Consider the following 25,585-nt stretch of genomic DNA (forward strand, 5'->3'; position numbering starts at 1 on the left):
GTAGGTGAGGTGAAGATGCTTTGAGGCCATAGCTCTGTATTCTAAAAAGCAGGTAGGTTTCTGGAGGCTCATGTTACTTTCCAGTAATACCCAGTATTGCTTTCGAATAGGGTTCATTACTACAGGCACACATTTCTGAAAAATACAAATAAAGTTATACCTGATTTCTGCTAGTGACCTAGGAGCCTGATCCCCACTTTTTGGTGAAGCTTAGGATCTTATCTTCTTAATTTTCAAAGCAGGGTTTATCTGTAGAACTTGGAATGTTAATGAGCTTAGGAGGTTCTGAAACTGTTGGCCTCCAAACTGAAAAATCTGTATCTTTCTGTAGTTGTGATACATGCTGTAAATGTCCAGATCCCAGGATCTGTTAACTTTCTGTTTTGTAAATATATGTATTAGATAAAAATTAAATACTAGATCTATTTCTGAAGTTAAGGAAGAATGGAGAAAAGAATTAGTGTTGCAATACTTCAGTGGAAGAAATATGGACATTGAAGAGTATTTTGTGCTCCATGACTTTTGAATATTTTGCATTAATTAGTTTTGTCTCTTCATATTTCTTTTCCTCAGTACAACCTGAATTCTTAACTAAAAAGTAATTAGGCTTTTAATGTGACTGTAAAGATTTTAACAAACACAAAGGCAACCACTGCTTTCCTTTATCAGAGCAACTCCTTTCCCTCCCTGCATTTTATGCAGTCTTTTAATCCCTCTAACATTCTCTAAGACAAGCTGACTACTGTCTCTGTGTACCTGAGGGATTGTGCAATGCAGACAGAGTTTTCTGCAGCTTTCTTTCGCTTCTGAAAAAAATCACAATCCACTTAATCTGACAAGTGAAACCTTTGATTACATGTTACCTACACAATACTGCTTCTTTTCATGTTAAGGCAGGGAAGGAAATAAATGCAGAAATGTGTCTGCTAAATTTCCAAGTTAGCAATCTGTTGAAGGAAACTGTGATCCTGACAGGTGCAAATGCTGGACTCTTGGGCTTAGGGAGTCTCATGAGCCTTTCAGAGGTTTTTCACCTCACTGATCCAACATAAACTTTAGTACTTAGGAAAAATCAAAACAAGTAAAATGTTTAATGTAGCACAATCTGGTACAGAGCAAAGAACAGGAAGAGAGAAAATCCATAATTTTACAATTTGTGCAATGATCATCATGGACACGAATCCCCACACTGTTTCCTTCCTCTTCCTGAGGGATAATTGCAGGTTTTGGTCCTTGACTAGCTTTTGAGGTTTGTACCACTGTACATCTCTCATAGTTAAAAAAAATACAATGCAAAATGAAGAGATATGCATACAATTATATCACATGAGGTGCAGCCTATCTGAAATGTTACTCTGTGCACATCTCTTGTCTTCATGTGCTAGTAGAAGCCCTGCTTGGAACTTTAGCTAACAGTGGACCAAAAAGGACAGAAAAAACCCAACTCAACACTGTTTCACTGTTTACCTTTAAAGTACAATCACTGATCAGCATCATCTCTCTAAAAAATGTGCTTGCACCACAGTCCTCAGCCTCAGCCATCAGGTTTCAGCCATGGTACCACAGAGACATGAATACAAGCTTGTAGAATCATTGTGTTTACTGATAATAACAGCAACAACAACAGCAATAATAACAGAAATAGCCTGCTCCTCTGAAAGGGCTTCTGAGATACTAGTCCAGTCCTGTGCATATCCAAAATTAGCTGGGAGATGTATATTTCTCCTCGCCACATATATTTGTGTGGCAAATATACTCATATAGTTTGTCACACATAAATACACAAATATCTGTCTCTCTACCTATCTGTATGACTTTTTTTCAGAAGTAAAAGAAAATTAATTGGGCCAATATACAACACAGAAATAGACCATCTTCCTGTATTAAGTAGAATAAATTATTGCTGAATGCCTAGGTTAATGTTCACTCTGAACTGGGGCCTGCACAGCTGGGATTCTCTGTGCTGTTTGATCTGCCCTTTCAAGCTCTGATGATCCCACTGAATTACATTTAATGGACACAGGGCTGAAGTACAAAAAAATGAGAGGCCTTGTTGTAAAACAATAGAGACAACTTAGCTCACATGCACACCTGTTCTTTGTACTTCATGAGAGACTCCTGATGTGGGCAAAAGATTTCATGAAGCACTCCCCTGGCATTGTTTGCTTGAACTTCAGAAGTACAACAGCCATTTTGAGGTAATTGGATTTACAGTTGCTACAGCTATGGATGAATTTTATGGGAGACATTTGTGCTCAGCTAGTCACAGGATGTGACACACCTGCACACCACGCTAGTAGAAAGAAAACTACTCTGAACACTTATTAGCTAGACATGTTGGAGTTAAACCAATTTATTTCACCCATGAAGGCTACTAAAGGCTTATGCAACTGCAGTAATGCTTCAAACTTTTCCTGTCCTGCAAGATAGCACTCAAAATTTACCCCAGCTGAAAAATGGGAATTTTATATTGTTGTTTTTTTGACAGTACTCTGGCATATTCGTAATAGGGGAAGGTGCAAACTGAAAAGTATAACCTTTAATTACTTTGAGAATTTTAGTAGATTTTATTAGATGTTTATTTCAAATAAGCATGACAATATATATATATATATATATATTACTGGAATAATTAAATGTCATTTCCATCTTCTTTACCTTAGTTTTCTATATCTATTAATCTATTATGCACTATATTTTTCTATGTGCTCAAGATTGCTCTTGAGATCCAGTTGCTGGACCTTGTCTTTAAATTATAATAATAAAAATGGTCCTTGGCAAATCACTATGATTCTAAAATCAACATGGTGCTATATAAATCTGGAAAGACAAAAGGCATCTGGTTATTAGAAAACAGTAATCATCTGACTCATCTGTATTTAGTTATAATATGGAAATAACATGGATTGTCTTCCCCATTTTGCACATCATCCAGACAACAACATTTAGTCTGAAAATAATAATCTGAAGACTTTAGACCTAAACTAGACATGTATTTTCTCTGTATACAGAAAACTAGGAAAATGTGCACTGGAAGTATAGACAAATTTATGCTAATATGCTGATTGCATAGAGACCTCTAATATGTACCTGAAAGGGGAACAGTAAGGTCTACATATACCCATATTTCACATATATTGATTCACTATGACTGTGTATGGAGTTGAGTAAACCTATCTGAAGGATGTTTCCTGTCACAGCATGCTTGATATTCCACATGGAATCATAGAATTGTTTGTGTTGGAAAGGTCATTAAACATCATCTAGTTCCAAGCTCCTGCCATGGGTAGGGAACCTTTCATTAGACCAGGTTGCTCAGAGCTCCATCCATCCTCATCTTGAAAACTTCCAAGGATGTGGAGTTCACAACCTTTCTGGGCAACCCATTCCAATGCCTCATCACTTTCACACAATATCTAGTTTAAACTTACTATCCTTCAGCTTAAGGCCACTCTCCCTTGAGTTAGTTAAAGAGAATTTTGCAGACTGGCTAATAAAAAAGGCAATTTTTTTCTGTAATATTTTCCATGTGATAATAAGAATGTTGGAGTACTCGAGTGATAATGTGTGATCTCTGTGGCTAGGAAGTGTGTGATAGAATTATATAAAAATTTCTGCAAGACAACAGGTCTATATTTGTTTATTTTAAGCCTATGGTCAGCCACCATGGCAACCCAATTTGACTTTTAGCATGTTTTCTCATTTTTCCTGACCTTGCTCCTAAATTTACCTGAATTAGTTACTCTTCAAATCTATGACTTATGGTTACATTGGATTATTAGTTAAATGCCTGTGTCCAGAGAAGCCTGAGAGGTGGCTGTAATTAGATGTTTCCCAGAGAGTCCAAATATGGAGTTTTCTAGCTACCTTTCATAATTATTCACCTGATAGTTTCCACTGACAATAAGGGATAGTGCCCTTAAACTTTGATCTTAAACTTCAGATCCTTAAAACTCACTCTGGAGAAGCACCAGGGTACTTTACCTCCCCTTCAAGGAAGGAATACATCACTCTAAGTGGTGGAGTGGTTTTTTTTTTTTGGGAAACTCATAGGAAACATGCTTACAAAATAGTCAGCAAAGGTGAAAAGACAATACAGAATCATAGGTTAAAAGCAATTAGCTCAGCTACTGCAGGGTGATAATTTAATTAAACAATTCTGGGGAAATATATATACTTTTCCCTTTTTTCCCTCTCCTCTCCTCTCCTCTCCTCTCCTCTCCTCTCCTCTCCTCTCCTCTCCTCTCCTCTCCTCTCCTCTCCTCTCCTCTCCTCTCCTCTCCTCTCCTCTCCTCTCCTCTCCTCTCCTCTCCTCTCCTCTCCTCTCCTCTCCTCTCCTCTCCTCTCCTCTCCTCTCCTCTCCTCTCCTCTCCTCTCCTCTCCTCTCCTCTCCTCTCCTCTCCTCTCCTCTCCTCTCCTCTCCTCTCCTCTCCTCTCCTCTCCTCTCCTCTCCTCTCCTCTCCTCTCCTCTCCTCTCCTCTCCTCTCCTCTCCTCTCCTCTCCTCTCCTCTCCTCTCCTCTCCTCTCCTCTCCTCTCCTCTCCTCTCCTCTCCTCTCCTCTCCTCTCCTCTCCTCTCCTCTCCTCTCCTCTCCTCTCCTCTCCTCTCCTCTCCTCTCCTCTCCTCTCCTCTCCTCTCCTCTCCTCTCCTCTCCTCTCCTCTCCTCTCCTCTCCTCTCCTCTCCTCTCCTCTCCTCTCCTCTCCTCTCCTCTCCTCTCCTCTCCTCTCCTCTCCTCTCCTCTCCTCTCCTCTCCTCTCCTCTCCTCTCCTCTCCTCTCCTCTCCTCTCCTCTCCTCTCCTCTCCTCTCCTCTCCTCTCCTCTCCTCTCCTCTCCTCTCCTCTCCTCTCCTCTCCTCTCCTCTCCTCTCCTCTCCTCTCCTCTCCTCTCCTCTCCACAAAGCAAAGACTGTCAGTAATAGATAAACATGTTGCTTTCTATGGTGACTGATTTTGAGGCAGGTTGGAACTGTCAAGCTGAAAAAATTACAGAGAGGGGGGCTAAGGTTAAAAAAGAGCATTGTTCTCAGTCATATTCTTTCTTGAGTTCCAAGCGTCTGCGTATCATGGATTTAGTTTGGCCTATTAAATGTCTAACTTTCGAATCTGGATTGAGATCCAAATCACTGCTGAATTTATGCTTCACTGAAAGGAAGAGATTAGATACAGATCAGTGATCAGCAGTGTTTGCTGTGGAGAAAATGCAGGTGTGTTTACTTAAGGCATTAATTTATTAATCTTTACCCACTGCTTCTAAATAATCTGCTCTTAAAGGTGATCAGATATGACAATTTTGAGAACAATAAGTTGCTCTGGACTGAAGCTTTCTGAGTGATTATCTGTAAGATATTGGTTGCTTAGTAAGGCAAACATGCTGGCTTCAAAACTGGTCTCAGACCACTCAAAGCAATAGAGTGTTTTCTATTGAAAATATTCTGATAAATGTGCAGAATGATGTGAGAGAAATGTTTCATGTTATCAATAAGCCACTGAGCCATGGCTTTGTGAAACATTAAAACTGATTTTTCTCCCTAGATAATTTCTTCAATTCCTCTTGCCATTTCTATTTTGATGGTCATGTTTAGTGGTACAGTATGAAAATTACTTTTGATGCTAAGAATGGTAGGTGACACGGTAGAGGTCTATTTTTTACCTTAAGTATCTTGCCTCTTTATTTACTATAATGAATACTCCAGGATGGAGTTTCCTCTAAATTAGAACAGCAATTGTATGCGGTGGCTGTTGCAGGGCTGGCTTGGGAGACTGCTTGGAGTGCTGAGCACCAGGGCTTTTGGAGGGCATCTCTGTGGGGCTGCTCCCCTGGACACTAGAGAGTCTGGGAGGCAGGAATGAAGTGGTGCACTTGCAGAGACATATGCCTTTTTATCCCTGCAGAGGTTCCCTAAGAGCTACAGGTGGTGGTAGATTTCTGGTCTAATCTGCTCTTGTGCTGTAGATAACACTTTCTATGAGAGAGGCAGTTTTAATAATACACTAGTTTATTAGATATTTATAAAAGAACAACAACTGGATAGTTTAGTAAAGAACAGTGATATAATAGTGTAATATTTTTGTCATAAATAAAAGTATTTTTATTACAAATACATATAAATTTATGTTAAAAATGGTAGTTATGCAAAGTTTATTGTTAATATTATCTAATTATAAAAGATGCAAAAGTAATAATGTGGGTAGGGACCAAATACTTTATGATTTTTTTAATAAAAGAGGAGGCATAGTCAGCTTGTTGGGGATCACAATAATCTTAGTGTCATTCACATCCCTGTGCAGATTTAATGACCTTCCCTAGTCACTAAGGTGAAGATTTTCAAACACAGATGAAGTGCTAATGTCCATGTTTTAGCATTTAATAAAAATGGCTTGATTTTCAGAGTGTTTGTGTCTCCCCATCTCCTAATTCCAGTGCAAATCATGATTACTTGCAACTGAGGTGAATTGGCAGCTGGGACTGTAATTACCCTTCATCCTTCCCACTCAGTGCAACTGCAACTGATGTTAGTGGTATTTTCTGGATTTACTGAGCAAAATTTCACTCTTGGCTGAGCTCTTCAGACTCATATTTTCAAAGGCATTAACTGGGAGTTAATGTGTAGATCTCACTGACAATCATATTGATAGTTTATTCCCTTCTATTATTTTGGATAAAAGAATTAGTTTGTGGACTTTCATCATTAAAATAGATAGTGAAATTTCTTTTCACCCTGCTAGAAATTTTATCAGGTCTTACTCAGAAGTCAGAGCTGAAATATTCTGAGTGATGCTATGAATATATATATGATATGAATATATAAATGATGATACTAGAACTATCCTAGAATCATAGAATTATTTGGGTTGGAAGGGACATTATAGATCATCTAGTTCCAATCCCCTGCTGTGGGGGTGTAAAGTGATTTACTCCTAATCAAGAAAAGAAACACATTTTTTTAGGCTAAGTGCAAAATCGTGTATTATGCGAATGCAGTTCTACCCAGCAGTGGGAGAAGATTTTTTCCATTGCCTCTTAAATTACTATCCCAAAGGAATGAAATTTCATATTTCTCCAGAACGGGGAAAATAAATAAATAAATAAATAAATAAATAAAAAAACACCTTATTGTACAAAGAACTTGGCATTTAGGACTGATTTAGGAAAAAAGGATTGTCAGAGGAAGAACTGCAAGAACTCTGTTTTCATTATCACAGGTGTGGTGCATGTGAGACATCTGATGATGATGCCAGTAAAAGTTGGTGCTGCTCAGTCAAAATCGTGAGGAAGAATATCAACTTTCTGATGTCTCTGGGTAGTTTTCTTCTCATTCTTCCCCTGAACAGAAGATAACTGTTCCCTTATCCCAGAGGGACCTGTAACTTGAGGGTTGAATTTGATGACCAATAGGGATCAGCTAAATGAGACAGTCCTACATTTACAGGCATGTGACATCTATGTCCAAGCTGCTATCACAGGGCAGTTCATGCAGAGCATACCTTGTCAGAAAACTGGTTTGTATGGTTGTGCACCATGTGAAGTGATTCAAGGTAACTTTCAAGGGCTTTCTGGGAGACAATGCCGTCCTTCTAAAAGGACTGTAAAAGAAGAAAAAAAATTTTTTTTTTTACATTGCTTCAATTATGATATACAGCTTTTACAATGTGAATAAGATCCTTTAATATCTATATTTGGCTTAGAAACTACAATAAATCTGACTCTGGAACATAAGCCTAGAGACCATTTGTTTCTTTTTGTTGGAAGGACTAACCATGATAGTTCTGTTTCTTTCATAGGGTGTTTTTCAGCTTTCTTTGCAAAACTTTTCTTTGCCTATGAAGGGTTTTGTCTGTGTTTGCATCTATCACTGAAGCTTGGAAGTACTTTCACAATATGCCAGCAGTCATTTTCCTTTCAGTTATGTCCATTTCTAGAAAAAAGAAAGAAAGTTGGCATGCTGTGGAGCTTGAATACAGTATGTTTCCTCTGTCATACTGTTCCAGCAGTCAGGCAAAGATCACAGATTTTTTTTTTTTTTCCCTCAGATGGCCATAAACCATTTTACATTAAAAGTTTTCAGGTAACTATCTGTCACTAAACCAACATACAAGCAGTATGATTTATCAGAGTGAACAGAGCTGGCTCGAAAATATTCATGAGTTGGTGAACATTTAGAGCTTGATCTAAAAATGTTGCATGCAAGAGAAAAAGGAGAGCATTTAATAGAAACTTCAGGCTTTAATCTTTCTCAGCTTTACAGACATACTAGCATATGGATTCACATGTGTCTGCCATGTGGTAGAGTTTGTGCTTCTCAGAATCCAAAGCAAATAACATTTAAAGCTTACTTTTTAGGGGAAGAAAGGGACAAAACATTCACATACTAATAGCTCATACAGCTGAAGAGGAAAAAGCTCAGATTTCTTGATCTGGAGGTATGGAGGATGATATCCAAAGCTCCAGCTGGGGATGTTTAAATGGACTCCTGTGTACCAGTGGTGAAGAAAGTGAGGTGAAGCCAGCTAATGCTTCCCTATGAAACCTGTGGGGCAGGAGATCTGGACAGGGAACGTGAAAGCTGAAAGTCAATGGGCTGCTCCACTAAGGAGAAGATAAGTGCCTGAAAGGGCCCATTGCTCCAAAAGGGTAGCTGGGCAAGCGAAGGTATGCTGCACCAGCTGGAGAGCATGGCCACAGCCCCAAGCAGAGTTATCCTAAGCATCCTCTCTGAGACCATGCAGGGCTGAACTCCGTCAACTGGCAGAGAGTAACTGGCAAATCCCAGTCCGATACATATATAAATATAGCAGTTAGCTCTGAGCAGGTGGACTCTTTGGCTTTCAGAAAGGATGGGCCTGATAGGTCTGGTTGTGGGACTGCTTGTTCATTATTAAGAATTTATTTAGACCTACTTTTTGTAATGCTTTATTATTTAAATGCTGCTTGTATATTTCAGAAGCAGAAAACAAAATGTCCATACACTTCAGTGCTGTCCTATAAGACATCACATATAGAAAATGCACCTCATTTGATTACAGTTCACTATTCAAAAAATCCCAGACAGTATATTTATTCCAAAACAAACTACCCTTAGGGATTTTTTTAGATTATAATGTTCAGGGTGTTCCTATATAAATAGCAGAAGGGTTATTAAAAATAAATCAGATTCTTAATAATGGAATCACTCCCTTGAGTACAAGAGCTGAATGGCATTTGCCAGCTGAAGGATGAAACTTTCTGTCAAGGTGGAGATTCACAAACTTAACAAACCCAGTGAGACTCCTTCCTCCTCCGCCCTTGCAGGAGAGAAACCCTTGTTAGCTGCCAACAGGAGGTGTATTTAAACCCACAATAATGGCAATGCAATGGTTTGATAGGTGATAACTCCATCAGAGCACTCTGACTGCATGACAGCTGCCTGGGGTCAGCCACACGCTGTATGTATAGATAGATGGATTCTCCCGGCGGGACCCTGCAGACAGCCACATTCTTCAAGCCTTGTGCTATAGTCAGCTCACTTTCAGCGGCTTATATTGTAATCAACTACATTCCGATATTAATAAGTTATAGCCTTCCTCCTCAGGGCTGTGTCTTGCCCTGCCAAAGTCACTTGCTGTAGTCAATCAGACAGACACAGCCTGATAGGTGTGTGCAGAAGACAAAAGTATCACTGGGGGAGAAGCACAAATGCTGTGGACTGCTGTAGCATTATAACCTCATGATATTACCGGACTTGTCCTTTAAAATAGAATAAGGAATCAGATGGCATAACTATATACTGGCATCCATACATTTTCACTGAAGTCTCTTTGCTATCAAGGACCATTCTGTCAGTTCCCAGGGGCCTCTTCTCCATTTGATTGCTGGAGTCTCACACTTGATTTGTTGTTTGTCCCTAGGATATACTTCTCTTATTCACCTGCACACTGGTGGCTGTGTAGATGTCACCTAATGAGCAGCTGAGTCCTCTTAAAATTTCTCAGTACTTTATATTAGCGTCCTTCCCTTCTCCCCTGAACCCTGTTCCCCAGGTCTTATTTTAAGTACAGGGACTGTCATTGAAAGAAAGACAAAAAATGAACAATTGCCTTTTCTAGGTAAAACCAAGGGAAAGTCCAGGTGGGGAAGAGCTACAAATTTCTCTGACCTCCAGATTTTAATGAATCTATTAGTATGAGGAAATGTGCAGAGTGCAGAATGCTAACAAGCAGGTATCATTCATTTGGTTGTCTTACTTTATATAACAAGACGTTACTTACAAAAAGCCAAGAGTTTTGGAATTAAGCAGTTCCTTTTCTCCCCATTTTATGAGTTTATAAATTAGTGGTGGATTGTCTTTCAGACTGGAAGAACTTTTGACAAGCTCATATCTTCCTGCATAACACTTCACATGCTCTAGGAGAACCCACAAAAGCCAATTGTCCACCAGTGACAGCAATTATAACCTTGGGATACATCAGATATTTTCTGAGATGCTGCTGTATTTATGCTGGTCTAAGGGTTGCTGGAATATGAGAGATTTGCTGGAAGTAATATTGCTTCATTTGTCTACTCCTAATTCACCTCCCACTAATATAGTCAGCTATTACTGCTTTGTCAACCATTATTTTCTTCTGTGTTGCATTTAGGTCATCACTTGCTTCCTTTGAGATGTCAGTAGCACTAAATTGCATGACCTTGCCTGTAGACAATGCTGTGCACCCTAATGAACTTATTTTATTTATTTTTTTAAGGACGAGAAGCTAGCCTATATTTTGTTACTAGTTTAGCACCACATATATTTTTATACTATATAAATGCTAATATATGGAAATTTTAATATATAACATAATTAGTTATTACAATACATACAATTATATATAAGAATTACTGAAAGTAAGGAATGATAGTTCTTTGAATCAGCAATACACTTTTAGGACCACTATTTGCTTTTACCTGTGTCCTCACCTTTGGGCCACTATGCCAGATAAGCTGTAACAAGACAAGATCACCATTATGTGTGATCATTAAAGTCTCCAAAGGTATTTCTTACAGGAGTAGAGGTGAAGTGCTAGCATACTGCTCAAATTCCTGTACAGGTAGTTGTAGTCCGCTTCTCTAAAATTTCTGTTGCTTTAATAAGAGGTTTTATTATTATATGAAATTTTTGAAGTGGCTGGTTGAGAACTGTTAAACAGTAGATGCATGTAAATAAAGCAGAGCCTTGTGTAGCACATCACTTTTCAGAGAACCTGGAGATTCCATGGGGTTGAAAGGTGTTATCTAATCGTAACCTCATCGTCACAAATAACATAGTCCAAGTCTCCCCTTCTTTGCACACAGTGTAACCTTCTTTTTTTTTATTGTAGCTGTACATTGTGTGAATCAGAGTAGAATCTGTTTCATGAATTCTAATTCTGTTCTGGCTGGACAAACAGACAATGTGCCCAGACAGAATTTTCATTGCATATGAAAGAAGTGCTTTACATATTTTCAAAGTATCATTAAGATGCTTATTTGGGCTGCAGTCTAGGAGCATCGCAGAGCGCAACCTCAGTGACATTGCAGCTGTTGTGCTTGGACATTAAAAAGGCAGTCTTTCCTTGCATTGTAATAATTTAAAAATTACCAGTCATGTGCAGACTCTTAGAGCCTGACCCTCAGCCCATTTGAGCCAGGATGGAAGTCAGGACATTTCTCTCTATTGAGGTGTACATACTATGAATTATTCTGTGGATTTTGAGTGCCTGGCCATGCTACCAGGTAGTGGACTGTTAATTGAAATAACCTGAAATGGTTAATATCTGAGATCTGCATTCATGATAGCAAGCACAGCATACATAGGAAAAGAGGCTTTTTAAGCCCTTCTGTTAGTGTAATGTTGGAATGCTATCTCTCAAGTGAAATGAGGCAACTCTTTGGCACTGTTAGCAGCAGGACAACCACCCCCACAGCCTTCTACTCTTCAACAGCCCTTTGAATCTGCTGGAATAACGTAGTGGTTAATCTGTGATTCATTACAATGTGTGTGTCTGTGTTGGGGGGGAGGGGGGTGGGCAGGAATAACATCTCTATTCCTGCAAACAGCAATGCTGTGAGTGTTACGTTATGCTTCAAGTAGCATTCCCTTTCACCACATGCTTTATCTGTTGTTTTGTCACCTTCCAGAACTTTGTCAGCCCTATTTTTGTCACAAAGCGGGGATCCCATTCTGATATTGCTCCAAATCAGTGTTGCACAACTGTTGAACATGGCTGAGAACTGTGCTGCTCCTGGCAGTAAAACCCTTGTTGCTGTAATATTTCCCCAGGAAAGGTGCTTCATGCTCTATTTTCATGTATGGGCTTCTGCCTAAGAGATGTAGTACAGTGCACAGACATTACTAAATTGTCAAAGAGTTGCTTGGGGTTTATTTTAGCTCACACTGTCTTCAATTGATTTTGTTGTGAGGGCTATATAATGAATTGTATTATTTATAATTTACAAGTATAATAATTATAAAGACATCTATATTAGTATTTTATGTGGAAAAGTGTATTAGAGGAAGACAATTCACATGGTCAAGAGGTGAGCCCAGGCATTACCTCGCCTCAGATGGGAGAACTGTAACAACAGCCTCATTTTGAGGAAGAACTTTATTGTGCATATGACCAAGTACAAGATTGCCCAGAAAGGCAAGTGAGTGTTCCTCACTGGAGATATTAAAGAGCTCTCTGGATACAATTCTGTGCAATGTGGTCTGGGATGACTCTGTTAAAGCAGGGATATTGGACCAGATGGGCACTGTGATCCTGTCCAACCCAACCTGTTCTGTGATTCTGTGATAGATTTAGAGGAATGACATTCAGAAGTACTTCAGTTCAATCTCTGCTTTACACTTTTCTTTGCCATTTACTATGCAGAAAGTACATTCACAAAGGCAGAGTGGATCTGAAGTAGTTTCAGCTGAATGATGAAGTTTAGTCTCCCTCAGTGATGCTTGGCAGTAGGTTAGTGGGCAGTGGGTTAGGTGTCCTGCAGGAATTAGCAGCCTTTAGAAGAACCACAGCACAAAAACATCTCTGCAAATGACTGAACATAGAGATGACATTCTGGATATAAATATATGCATAGACTCCTACTGGTATTTTTGAAAAATTGTCTGGCATTATTCTAGGACAATTCTTCAGAAAGATAAGTGATATTTTAGGTGGTGAACAACAGCGCCTACAAAATCATTCAGTTTCTAACTGGCTTTAATGCAGCTGGATTTTTTTTCTGACATATGCATCTGTCTGAATGGATTATTTCAGTGTTTTCTCAAATATTTACTGTGTTAAGTAAGGATGTGAAAGTACTCATTGTGGGAACTGAAATCTAAGCTTTGCAAGGAAAAAATGTAGATAGAGAATGTTACTGTAAGGAAAACTAAACTTTAAATTTTTAATTCTGTCATATATATAAGGTTTATATATATATATATATATATAATATAAGGTTTATTAGGCATCACAGAACAATGCTTAAAGTTCACAGATATTTCACGAACATGCTGCTGTGCTAACTGCTTCAAAGAATTTCCACTCTTGCCCATTACAGACATAGCATTTTTTTCTTTCTTCTTCATCAATTTTCAGTTAAGGAAACCCCTGTAGGATCTCTCTTAGATCACCTAAGAACTGTTCAATTATGGGTGTAGACGTCTACAATTGTGCTGGTTGTTTTAGTTTCCTGAGAGCTGATGGGTGAACCAGCTAGGGAAGGTGTCCTGATGGAGCTTATGTTTCTGAACAGAGAAAGACTAGTGGCTGATGCGATAGTTAGAGGCTATCTGGGGCACAGCAATCACAAAATTATAGAATTTTTGATTCTTGGAGAAGTAAGGAGGGGGGACCAGCAGAACTGCCATCTTGGTAGACTGTGACCTATTTAGGAGCCTCCTTGACAGGCTCCCTCAGAAAGCAGTTCTGAAGGAGTCCAGGAAGATTTCTTCAAGAAAATACATTCTTCAAAAAAATCCCACAGGTACAGGAGCAGGCCATCCCCTTGTGCTAAACGATAAGTCAGTGGGAAAGAAGATTGGCTTGCCTGAACAGAGAGCTTTAGCAGGAACTCAGGTGAAAAAATGGGATTTTATGACCGTTGGAAGAAGGGGCAGGCAAGTCAGGATGAGTACAAGGATCTCATGAGTTTACGTAGGGAGAAAATGAGAATGGACAAAGCCCAACTAGAATCTAATCTGGTTAATGACATAAAAAGCAATCAAAAATGTTTCTATAAATACATGAGCAACGGATGGAGGGCTACAGGCAATCCCCATGGATTTTGGATGTAGGGGAAAACATAGTGACAAAAGATAAGGAAAAGGCTGAGGTAATAATGCTTTCTTTGCCTCAGTTTTTAACATAAAACCATTTGTTCTCAGGGTTAACCAGGCCCCTGAGCTGGAAGACGTCGATGGAGAGCAGAATGTGGCTTCATAATCCAGTAGAAAATAAAAATGGAAATAGTTAACAACTTGCTACACCACTTAGACACACACAGGGCCCAATGGAATCCACCCAAGCGTATAGGAGCTGGTGGAAGTACTTACCTTCAATTATTTGTAAGCAATCCTGGTCAGCTGGGGAGGTTGCAGTTAACTGGAGTTCAGCCAATGTGACGCCTCTCTACAAGACTTGATGAAAGGAGGATGTGGGGAACTACAGGCCTGTTGCCTGATCTAGGTACTAAGGAATGTCAGTGGATGGAGCAGATCATCCTGAGTGCCATCCTGGGGCATTCAGGATGATCTGCTCCATCCACTGTGGCACGGGCAGGACAACGAGGCGGTCAGGCTGCCTTATGCAAGGCAGCTCCTCTCGACCAGACTGATCTCCTTCTATGGCAAGGTGATCAGTGGATGAAGAAGAGGCTGTGGGTGTTGCTTACGTGGACTTTAGTCAAGCCTTTGACATAGTTTCCCAGAGCATTTTCCTGGAGAAACTGGCTGCTCAAGGCTCAGATGGGTGCACTGCCTACTGGACAGCTGGACTCAGTGAGAGGTGCTGAATGCAAATCCAGCTGGTGGCTAGCTGCAAGCAGGTATGATGGTATTGGTGCCATATATCTCAGTGATGAGGAATTTGAACTGCAGTAAGTGTTGTTAATGGGAAAAAAGGTGGCTGGACACATTGCCTCTTCCCTGGGGAAACCCTCCCATGGCTCTCTTCCCTTACAGCAAAGGTGACCATTGCTGCTTTCAGGTTGATGCTTAACATTTGACTGCCTAGATATAGTATTGGTCTTTCTGGAGTCAACAAAAGGTTTTATTCTGTAACTAAAAAAATTTCCATGTGCAAGTAATATCTGATCAATGACATATGTCTGCAGAGGCCTGTTGTTTTTTGTCTGATGTTTCTGCTTACTGATTTAAAGTCAAATTCTGCAACTTTATATCAACACAAGCCCATTGTCTTCAGAGATTGAGAACAGAGTTTGGCTCTGTCAGAGAGGTCTACCACAAACCATGTAATTCCAGTGTATGTATGATGTGTGACTTGTAACCGTGTTTGCTGCAGACTAAGTGGTTTGTACATCTCTTATGAAGACATGGTAAAGAATCCCAGCACTGCATCTGAAATTCATTCTATTTTAAATTGCACTCCTGCATATGCAAACAACTGAGTTTCCCTTGCCCACTTCTGTACAAAAAATGATTGTGGTACAAATAACCTTCAGTACTTTGTAGACTGAGTATGGTGGTATGAGTGAAAGGTCAGAATGAGGCTCAGAAAAAGCACTAGCCAAAAAGGATAAAGAACACCTAGACAAAAGCTGTACGATTAAAAATAGTTGATCCCATTCTGTGTTGTTCTCAGCTACTCTTCCTTAAAGAAGGAAGTGACATGTTAATTCCAGACTTGGACTGCAGATTTTGAAGCTTTCCCGTTAGGAACTATTATTTTGAAATATCAGTGCATGATGCTTTTTTCAATCAAAGCAGTTTCAAAGAGTTCAAACCCCAAATTCTAAGTAGCATTTTCTCTGTATTTTAAACATCTGTGTTGTTTATTAGAAATGGCATCAGATTTTGGCAATCCAATCTTTTTTCTTTTTTTTTCTTTTTTGGTAGAGCTTGAAAGAGTTGCACCACTCTTTTTTCAGTGCAGTTGTTGGGGTCTAGGGATTTCCTAAAATTGCTAGTAGAGTATACTCCTGGAAGTAATTTATCCCTGCTTTTTTTTTAAAAGGGCAAGGACACAAAGGACAAGAAGAAGATATCAGATACGTTCCTGATTTGTGCAACATTAGACACAGTGCAGAAATTGTTTGTCACTTCAGTTTCATGGCCAGTTTCCTATTTTCTTAGGGAAAAAATCATAATTTTATTTTAAAAATAGCTGATTTGTAATAACAGTTACTATGATATTACCAACTGTTAATTTTGAACATTCTATCTTGAGCCTTTCTTCTTCAGTTGAGGTAATAATAAGGAGAGAAGGCATATATTGTTTTTAAATTACCATTAATTGAAAGCAGGAAGGCCTCATTAGGAGAAGTTTAGTTCTGTCTGCAGTAGAAAGCGCTATATGCACCATTCATGAAAGTGTGAGACATAGATCTTTTTATACAAAGACAAGACTCAGAAGAAAATCAGAAATGGATACAAAAACTGCCTTTACTCTGTCCTTTGTAGTGCCTAGGTTTAAATTCTGTCCTTTTCTTGAAAAATAAGACAAACTAAAGAGTATCTGCAGAACATGTCAACATTTTAATGCAGTTTTGTGTGTTTCATGCATGCATTTTGTAGAAACTAGAAGAATTCTCTACAGGATATTTAATCCCAGTATCTCCAGAACTCTGGCTTATTGTAAACTTAGAACTATTTTTTTATTTCTCTATATAACCGACTTACCCATTTCATACCCCTTAATTGAACTGTTCAGGTGCATTGTAGCCTTGCCTTCATTTGAAAAAATGAAGGTCTTTGAGCTGAAGAAGCATTAGCACTTCTCAGGTGCTCAGCTTCTGGCACAACCAGCCTGGGGAAGCCTCCTGTGCTATGTGCAGCTCAGGAACAGGGGCCCTGGGAACAGCTGTCCCCTCATGAATCATTCATGGGGGGAGCTCTGATGATGAATGCTCAGCTGCAAACAATGTATAACATTTAGAGAAAATAAAGGCATTTCACTGTAATTTCATTTTTTTCCCCAGAGGTGGGGCAGAGCCCCAGGTGTCTTCATAGTGGGATAACTTTGTGGAGGAACCTTTAATAAATCCTGGAAACTGTTTTCCAGTGACCCCATAGGTCTTCTCATGACCTCTTCCCTTATCTTCTCATGATAAGGTAAGACATTAAGTGCAGATTAAAAAACAGAAACCTTTATTCCTGCCTTTAACTTTTGCTGTATTCCCAGATTTTGGAAAATTCATGAAAAATTAAGTGGGTGACTATTTTCTGGCTGGCTGGGGAATGCCAAGTCACATGTTATTGCTCCTGCTCTTTGACTGGCTGCCTTCTATAGCTAATCAACACAGTGTCATTTTGAAATTCACATCTGGGAACTCTTTGAGCTAAATATGCACTTTTCATAAGCTCTGGCAACTGTAAAGCACCAAATGCTTGAATATTCAAGGAAAATAAACACACATGCTAAGAACGTGACAAAATGGAAATCTGTGTCAGGTTTGAAAGAACAATCTAGGATATCCTCTGCCCTCTGCTCCGTGCTCTCCACTCAGCTGTGCTCAGTAGCAGGAGTAGATGGCAGAAACGTGTGTCCCTTATGTAAGATGTGCTCACAATGCCCCTGAACTTTTGGCATCAGTTCAGAATGTAGCTAACTGTATCGTGCCAGTTTAAATATATCTGGTCATTTTCCAGTACACTGCTCAGCTGTCTACCTTTCAGCGCCCTTGCTGGCATCCCAGTAAGCTCAATCTGCATTTCTGTGTTTGTTAATGCTACTGGGTTCTCTAGTGGGAAACTGAATATTATTATATTGAGAGTGAGGGACTGGGAACCGCAAGATCTGGAGTAATTTTTGGTGGCTATTATGTCTTCCTGCAAACTTCTGGAGACATTCTTCTGGCTTTTAGTATTTAAAGATGATTCACAGACTCGTAATGAAGCACACTGCTAGTTTTGAACATATGAGTAGTCACATAGCAGTTAGAGAAATGTGGCTTTGATTTCCTTGGAGTTCAGTTTACTGCATGTATTTCACACTATTTCGGGATACTGAAGTACAACAGTATTTGGTTATTATTAGGAAGAGTCATACAGTCATGGGTCAAAATGACATGCTTAAAATTTCTAAAAAATCTGCAGACTTTGGTATTGTTTGTTATTACTTGTACCAGAGAAAAGGAGGTCCTTCTGAATGAAAGACATGTTCTCAGAACCTGTTGCTGACTACATCAGGCTAATTCCTCATCCAGTCCAATGGACCCCATGAAAAAGGTGATTCTTTGCTTACATCTATTTTTCCCCTTTTTACTATGTTTCAGTGTGATTGTACGGAGATGTGCACAAAGGCTGTGACAAGATGGTCTTCAGTGATGCAGTTGAGATGTAAAGGTCACTGTCTGCAAAATTTCTTTCTACTGTGGAGAATCATTCAAATACCAACCTGCTTGGAGCATCTCCTAACGCGCCTGGGTCCTAGAGTTGCCGCGGATAGCTGCTGAATCTGGACCGCAGGTGCGTCGGTGGTTGGAGAAAATAACAGGCTTCCACAGAGGCGGGTGTCTCCCGGGCGGCTTTATTTCCAAGGGTTCGTAAGAGGGAAAACAAGGCAAGGGACGAGGGGAACAACCACTCAGAAGGGAAGCCAGCTCTGAGAGCCCCAAATCAGGGGCGGGGCAGAGATTATAACTATAACTGGGTAGGAGGGTCAGGGTACAAAACGTCCAACTAGGTGAGGGCTTGAGGGCAGAGTCAGGGAAGAGCGACAGGGCAACAGCCAACTGGGATGGAGGGAAGGGATGGCTTTGAGGGGAGAACCAACGGGGGTACAGAGAACTAAGAACTTTCCAGAACTGGGGGAAGGAATACACAATGATGGACAGGAGCAAAGGGAAGGGATAACAAAAGACTGACAACCGGGGAAGGCGGGAAACTAAATGTCAGTTGCCTCCCAAGGCAGAGCAGGGGGGCCATCAGCCGCATCCCCTCCCACAATCTCCAGCTTTTCTGCTGTTCTTGAAAAGGTAATAAGTAAGGTTCATTAATAATGGTACTAAAGTACAAGACAAACATGGTACTGATGGAAATAGTTAAACCCAAATTCCTTGCTGAGGCTGAACTGAAGTGCCTGTTATGCCATGACACATTCTGAAATTAGGCTGAACAACGTAATTTCTAGTTGTGGATTCTACGGATCCTCCTTGCATATTGCAAAAAGCCAAATCAGAAAATGAAAAAGATTGGTGCCAATTGTTTGGGGAAGTCATTGTTTGTCTGCATTTAGCAAGAAAGGGACACCATTTGGCAGCATGGGGTGCCACCACATTGGTTCCAGATAATAATCACTGTGAATTGAGTAGTAAGGAGAGCTGCCCATTGACCAGCATTGATTGCTGTCCTCAACAGGTGCTAATGTTCAGAGGGCAGATCACAGCTGCTTGCACAGGATTCCCATTATCATTTGCTGGGTATTGATTCTTCCTTTGGGATGTTTCCTTTCTAACTGTGTTAATTTTCCGATCACATATTTGATTTGGTCTGCGCCGAAAGGGGCGAGCAGAGGTGCCTTGCCTATGTTTAATGACCTTCCTTGTCCCCCTGCTCCCTCCCTCCCTCACCAGTCTCTCAAATCTTTAGAGACCATGTCTGCTGGGATCCAAGTTTCCTCTAATTATGGTGCTCATTAATGGACAGACTCTATGAAGAATACCAGTACTACTCTTGTAATTGCTTCAGGTGCACTCAAAAATTAATCAGAAAGTACACAATGGGGTTTTTGTTTTGGTGTGTTTTATTTTGAATCCTTTCTAAGTCTGAAGACTTGGTGCCTGTGTGTAGAGCTCACACAAGCGTAAAAAGGAAAGGATGGGAAAGTAGTTGTGGAGCTGCCAGGACGGGGACTGTTGTGTCCCTTCAGCACTATTTTGGTGCTGCACACAATTAATTAGCTGATGGACCTCAGGTACTATCAAACCAGAATGACAGTGTTATACATTCATTTTGCATGGGTATAACACCTTTCAGGGTTGACTGGGTATATGGACTTGTCTTTCTGCATAGTGCTTAGAGCTGTGAGCTGTGTTGGGATCTTGCAGAATCTTTGTACTACATAAAGCTGCTTATAAGAATTGTGCCTCAGCTCTCTACTTCAATCAGTCAAAGAAGTCTAATCCATAATTGTTTCAGAGGAGGGAGTAATAGCATATTACAAAAAAAATTTTGTCCAGGATTTTTCTTGTTTTGGCAGATATAACCACATCAGTGCAAATATTACCTTCACATATGAAGAAACATTATTAATTTTATCTATGTAGCCGGGGAATGGAACAATTAATTTAGGTTCTCTGAACAAATTATACTTTTGCACAGAAAAATGGACACCAGTTTCCGAGCCATCCTTAATGCATCTTTGTTTTCTGTGGTCTGCATAGAAAGGAAAGGGTACATCTGAACCTAGTTAGCCACAGAGTAAAAATAGTTGTGGTGTTTCTGTAATCAATAACAAGCAAAAGATGTATGTAATTATCTTCAGCTCCACAATTGAAATGGCCAGGTAGTCATTTATAGCTGAATGTTAGAGTGCAACTTAGATTAAAACCTCTGCAACCTTTTTGCCAATATTTCTGGGTTCCTTGTGGTGTCAACAAATGCAGCATTATTATAAAAGTAACTCCACTTTGAGCTTCATGGTACCAGAGTGGTTACCTCACCCTGGAAGCACGAAGTCCCAAAGATTGTATTCCAACATTAGGAATTTTCTTCTTTTTTAGAACATATTTCCTATACTCTATGTGCATGGCTTTAGAATGATGTAGTCTACAGACATGAATTTTGGGGTACCCTTTTTAACTCTGGCAGGTTCACAGTCCACCTTACAAAAATGAAGTATGGGTGGGTGTATTAAAAAAGGATGTGAAAATACACAAAACAGTACATAATTGAAAAGAAAATGGTAGGGGATTTCAGCAGCATCTGAACAGCAAGGAGAGGATATGTTCCTCTTTTCATTTTTCTACTGCTGAAGTTGCTTTACCTTTAATGCACAAGAGCTTCTGCTCATCTTGGTTTCCCAGGACTGCAATTGCTTCTGTGGTTGCTGGAGTGAGTAGCTTGTGCTGCAGTGCATGCAGGATTGAAAGAGATGGTTTAATCCTCGGTTGCAGCACATCAGCTCATTTAAGCAGCTGTAGTGATGCAAGTGTGGACAAGGGTACAAGTCATCTCATTAACTGATAACTGCTGTATGTTGGAGAGTGCAGACTTAAGCTACTCCTGAAATGAAAAAAGCCATCTGTTTAAGATCAACTGGGACATGAAATTTAAAAAGTAAAAGAAAAAAAAAAAAAAAGAGAAAATCACAGCCCAACAGAGAGCCTGAGTCTGCTCTTGCTAATGCTTAAATAACTCAAGAGAAGTGAACAGAAATTAACAGTGGAGGCAGTGTAAAAACAGTAAAAACAAGATCAGAATCTCTGTCCATAAGAGACATCGTGTATAAACTTTGTAGAAAGAAGATGATTGGGAAGAGAAATGTTGGTAGGGAATGGATAAAGACAAGGAATATTTATTATCTTCCTATTGCAATGCTCTTTCCCCTTCATTGGATGAGAAATTTGAAAATTTTTCCTATTATCTGTCATACTTTGAACAGTTGCTTCCCGGTGTGTTCAAAAGGAGACATTTCAGTTATCTTAACTGGGTTTCCTTTATGGGACTGACTCTTCTCTAAACCAGAAGGGTACAGACCTGGCTTATTTGGGACCCACAGAATTGCACTGATGTAAGGGAAGCAAAAGGGGAGAAAGCTAGGCTCTGTGTCTGGAATGGAAACTCATGAGTTAAAAAAGAATTATTGGGGGGAGGGGAATTAGAAAAGGAGAAAATAAATTAGAGAATTGAGAATTCAAAGAGGCAGGTGAAGCTGAGAGACAGAGCTTTATTGAAGGGGTGGTGAGATAGTGTTCTGTATAAGACAGGAGTTAACTGAAAGAGAAAAAAAAAATTAAATTCAAATAGAAAGCTAATTAAAAAATAAGAGAGAGAAAAGAATATATTAAAAATGGAAAAATGAAATAGAAGGAAATATGAAATAAGAAACCACAAGTACTGAGAGGTAAGAGATGAAGAAAAATATCTTTATCTAAAACAATTGTACAAAATAAAAAGCAGCAACTATTTTATAAAAGTCTTTACCTTTGGATTGACAACCACTCTAAAAGATCTCCAAGAAAAGCAATTCAATTCAAATTTGATTCTAGTTAATTAAGACACCAAAGTAGATTACTGAGTTGGGCAGCAATTCAATGCAGTTGTAGTAGAGCTGTCAATCAGTACAACTGCAATCCAAATTAGATACCAAAAGACAAAAAACCCAAAAAGAAAAGAGCTTGATCTTATTTCTCATTGACTTCAGTGGGACAGGAAGAAACCATTGTAAAGAAAAAACCCATTTCTGAGAAAGAGAGAAAATTACAGAGGTTAAGGTCAAAGAGATGATTTGGGCTACAAGCCCAAAGGTGTGAAGATGGAAAGATGTGAAGATGGAAAATGAGGGTTTCCTTCATATCAGGCTCTTGTTTTCTGGCCTGCTCTGGCATGCTGACTAGATCAAGTGGACAGCTGAGGATGGGACTGTCTGTATTTTCATAAATTTATGAAAGATCCTGAGTTGGAAGGGGCCCACAATGATCATTGAGTCCAACTCTTTATTCCACCCAGGGAATCCTGAAACATAAATCAGGTGTCTAAGTGCATTATTCAAATGCTGCTTGAATACTCAATGGGCCTGGGACGATGACGATTCCTTGGGGAATTTCTCTCACTGCTTGGTCTCAGAGAAGAACCTTTTCCTCACATTCAGTCCAAGCTTCATCTGATGCAGCTTAAAGACATTCCTTTGTGTTCTATTACCAGACACTGGGCAAAAGAGATCAGCGTCCTGTTCTCTGCTTCTCAGCTTGAGGGGTTGCAGACAGCAATGTGGTCACTGCTCAGTCTTCTCTTTTCTAAGCTGAACAAACCTAGGATCCTCAGCCAATCCTTCTAAGTCATGTCCAGCTGTCCTTTCTCCATCTCTATTGCCCTCCTTTGGGCACTTTCGAAAGTTTTTATATCCTTCTGATATCATGAAGCCCCAAACCACAGACAGACACAGACAGTACTTGAGGCGAGGCCTCACCAGTGCTGAGTATAGTGGGACAATAATTTTAGATCTGTTAGCTACATCATGTTCAATGCATTCCAAGTATATGGTTTGTCCTTTTGACTGAACATTTTTGACTCAGACTGAGTTTATCATCAGTCAAAAGCCTCAGATCTCCTCCTGCAGGGCTGCACTCCAACCTCTCATTAGGGAGATAGGGATAGATTAGGGAATCTGTCTGTGCATCAGCTTCTCTCCTCTCTTCAAGGCAGCCAGCATGGATAGAATAGGAAGGAAAACAGGTCTTGTCTCAGCCTGGCACACACAGGAAAGAGGTTTGACGATACTTTAGAGCAGAGATGCTGAGCACAATACTTCCTCAAGCTACTTCAAAGATGGTGTAGTTTACTCAACTCCCCTATTCCAAGCATTTCCTGAAGACAGAGTGTAGTGCCTCAACATTAAAGGGACAAACTCTGGCAAATTCTTGACATGCAAGTTATTATCCATGGATTAAAATGGAAAAAATCACCTATAAAGCATGTCATATACTGATGTTCCCACTGGTTGCAGGAGTAATGTGTCTGTAAACTGTTTCTGGCCAGGATGCTGCTCAGGGCTCAGGCTGATGGAGGAATTTGCTGTGTGCAGGTCATATCTTCTCCATGTGCATCAGTTTAACCCCAGGGAATTAAATTGCTCTTTTTCTTCTTCACAAAGGCCTTGTGAGAATATACCTGGGACATTTTAGGATAGAGCGATAAACGAATACATTCCAGCTCATGGCATAGCCACACAGTAAAGTTCTGTAAGTGTCTTTTGGACAAATCTTGGTCTTGTGCATATGGATTTAACATGGGCCATGTCTCAAAGCCTCCTGTTAGTCATTACCTGCAGCTGACGAGCTTTGGTCTTTGGCCCCTGCTAGCCAGAGGAAGCAGAGGCACGCTGTATGATCAGGTACAGAGGTGTGGGAGAGGCCATGCTCTGCAGGGGCTGAGGTGTGGGAGAGGCCATGCTGCTCAGGGGGAGGGGGTGTCCAGGTGTAATTCAGGATGGTAAACAGCCCAATGAGTTTAACAGCACTGTTTAATGACATCGTTACCATACTACACAAACTCCCATTGAAATTAATGGTATTTCACATAATAAAGTACTGTGCAAATACTCAGTTATGCAGAACATTAATGTGCCTTTAAAAAGGTCATAAAACCAGAAAATCAATTTCGTTTCTGTAGTTATATTTGAAGTGGAGGGTCATAATAGAAACACCAGCACACCTAGAGACTGAACTCCTCAGCTTCTGAGGCTTGTAGTCATTTGTTCCCTGTCACTTTAATCCAGTTAGAGATTTTGAAATAAGAATTCTTTCCTCTCTCTTTTCTTTTTTTGTCTGTCAAACAGAATTTCCCCTTGGGTTTCTCCAGTGCAACAGACAACATAAATCTATGGTTTTTGTTTTCTTGTGTATATGCCTGACTCGCAAGTGATGCTAGCAATGAATTATATTTTGTTGTTGACTGAGTTGGAAAACACAAAATGAAACATTTGTTCTCATCCAAAACAATATATTTTTTTGTTCCCTCCACTAAACAAAACGCCAACTCTTTAGACTTCACAAATTTAAACATGTTTCCCTAGAAATCACTAGTGGCAAGTATTTGAGCACACTATTTTATATTTCAAGTATAGAGTGTGGCATGGGTATATTTATTAATAATGTCTCAGAGATCTCTGTTCAGGTTGTGTTTTAGTCCTTACTAGCATAAGATAAATCCTATTTTTTTTTTTTTTTTTGCCTTTTCCTTATTTCCCTGGTACAGCATATGTACTGGAAGCTGGTACTCTTGCTTCTGTTTAGATATTTCTATTGTTTTCTGTACAAGACAGCATTTCCAACACCTGAGCTGATCCATTAGCTAAGTCAGATCCTCCCCATCACATGAATGTACATGTGTTGCCATGCGAGACCGGCTCCAGGCGGGTGCCTGCAGGCACGGCGGGAAGAGGGGAGAGGGCGGCGGTCGCTTTCCCCTTCGTCTCTGCGAGGCTCAGTTTTAGCGTGGGAACAGACGAAATGGCGACACGGGGCTCGGGTGCAAACACGTGTTTATTGTAGAAGCGTGTTCCTGAGACACCAGGGCACCAACCGAGGGTCAGTTCTACCCCGTACCGGGGGCGTGGGGGAACATGAGCTGCGGCCAATGGGACGGGAGGCAGGGGACAGGGTCAGGGAAACCCCGGATACCTCAGGACAGTGATGGGAAGGGGGGGGGGGCAGGGACAGACCGCGTGGTGAGGGGGAGTGATAAGGGAACAAAGGGTCGGGA

General features: G+C 40.1%; 1 protein-coding gene across 1 annotated transcript in view; it reads left to right on the forward strand.

The window, feature by feature from the left end:
- LOC115494734 (uncharacterized) overlaps positions 1 to 25,585 on the forward strand; it is a 405,288-nt gene that overhangs the window by 245,599 nt on the left and 134,104 nt on the right. Inside the window, exon 7 of the mRNA XM_072926020.1 lies at positions 18,436 to 18,628. The gene's annotated coding sequence lies outside the window, so the exon portion shown is untranslated. The remainder of the gene's footprint in view (positions 1 to 18,435; positions 18,629 to 25,585) is intronic.

The sequence above is a fragment of the Taeniopygia guttata genome, chromosome 3 (assembly GCF_048771995.1).
Source record: "Taeniopygia guttata chromosome 3, bTaeGut7.mat, whole genome shotgun sequence".
Lineage (NCBI taxonomy): Eukaryota > Metazoa > Chordata > Aves > Passeriformes > Estrildidae > Taeniopygia > Taeniopygia guttata.